Raw genomic sequence first — 1,858 nt, 5'->3', positions numbered from 1 at the left:
CGCGCAGAAGAGGAACAGTTCACAACGCACGTGCATTGACTAAACCTCGTAAGAGCAACCACTGCAATGTAGAGGCGCAGACCGCAAGCCGAACATCATGCATTTCAATCGCACCGAAGTGAGTTTCGCGAGTGTGAATGCGATGTTGCGCAGGAATGTGCTTGCAGTGCACGCTTCCGACAGCGGTGAAACAAAATGTCAATACGTCAGCGATTTCCCGTCGGCACGTTTTCAGGGCAGGAAGGGTTCCTCCCCACAACAGGCACTTTCATACACTGCTTACGTATGTCGGGGTTTTCGAATCGAAAAAAAACAAACAAAATACATGGTTTCTTGGTCATGCTCCAAAAGTATAAATCAGCTGCGTCGGGGCAGGAGGAGATTACAGTGAAACCTCGGTGATACGAATCTCACGGGACCACCAAGATATTCGTATCATTCGAAATTCGTATCACCAGAAAGCATGGAAAATTAGCATGCGACAAAAGAAAGCTGGCGTACATTTTCATTTGTTGTTTGTCAGGGACTGCGGCAACGTCAGGAAGAATCCTGAATGATTGTCAGTTAAGATTTTAGATGCCGGCAATCATACCAGCACTCGTAATTATACGGCCTGTGCGCGTGCATTTAATTAATTAACCAGGTGAGTTGTGACCCGCGACACTCGGAGGCCGTGACGCGTCTCTCAAGGTTTATTCCGACCGTAAGAAAAGTGTTTTTTTTTTACACCGTGATTCTGACGATTTGGCGGTGTGGCGCGCATGCCCACGCTTGCGTTCACGTGCTAGCACGTGCGTGGCGCGTCTTCCGCGACAGCGCGGACAGCACCTCTTCGAACGGGGGTGGTAGCGAACGTTCGTATCAAACGTCGCTGGGTGAAAATCGGTTCGCAACAACCGTACTCCATTAGATTGAGACAAATGGGCCTTGGCCGGGACCAACGAAAAATTCGTATCACTCCGAAATTCGTATTAGCTGTGATCGTATCACCGGGGTTTCACTGTATATATTACATTTCGTTCACTTTCTGCTGAAAATACGGCATATCCTTCGTAAGAGTTATACAAGGCCAACCATACAGTAACTTTGCTTTGGTAAAAATAGGTCAAACCGTTTCGAATAAGAAACTTGTTTTAGTTGATAACACTTCTTTTGGCAATGTTTTTGTTGTTGCCATGTATCGGTGTTGCCATAGGAAAGGGACAAAGAGTTATCTATGCAAGTTTCAGCTTTGAAACAGCATAGGCTATGAAAATGTTCTAGGCTATCAAAAATTTTGCATAAGGTACCTAGAGCAGATATCGGGAAATGTTTGTTGTTGCTGCTATTTTTGTTGTTGTTCTTAGCTCTGCCAGAGTGAACTCCGTCCTGTTTTACGGAAGATTATGAGGAGCCAGTTGTTGAAACTTCATGCGTGCACCGCCTTCGAGCAAGCAATGCAATTAACACGCAACCATTTATAAATGATGCGCACTTTCTATGCCTTTGGCGGGTCCTTATGACGCACCCGTTATCTGTAATTCTTAACGCGACACTAACAAAATCCTTTTTCTTTGTCATATTATCAAATGTGGGCGAACATATTCTTAAAGATCGAGTGGAAATTTAAGAAATTTGTGGCGCTTTACACTCAATTCCTGAAAACTTCAGGTATTGCCAGTGAGCTGGAAAAATGTCAATCTTATAATAGTAATACAAAATAAGAGAGAACTTTGGTTGATCCACTGCGCTAACGCATGGTAACAAGCTCAAATACCGTGGTAACTCGTAGAATCCAATCCACTGGCCGGCTCGCAGTCATTGGGTTACGCATTTAGAAGGAGTTTTTATTTTATTTATTTATTTAGCAATACTGCAG

The sequence above is a fragment of the Rhipicephalus sanguineus genome, chromosome 5 (assembly GCF_013339695.2).
Source record: "Rhipicephalus sanguineus isolate Rsan-2018 chromosome 5, BIME_Rsan_1.4, whole genome shotgun sequence".
In the NCBI taxonomy this organism is placed as follows: Eukaryota; Metazoa; Arthropoda; class Arachnida; order Ixodida; family Ixodidae; genus Rhipicephalus; species Rhipicephalus sanguineus.
The sequence above is the reverse complement of the archived record's forward strand: the minus strand, read 5'-3'. Positions refer to the sequence as shown.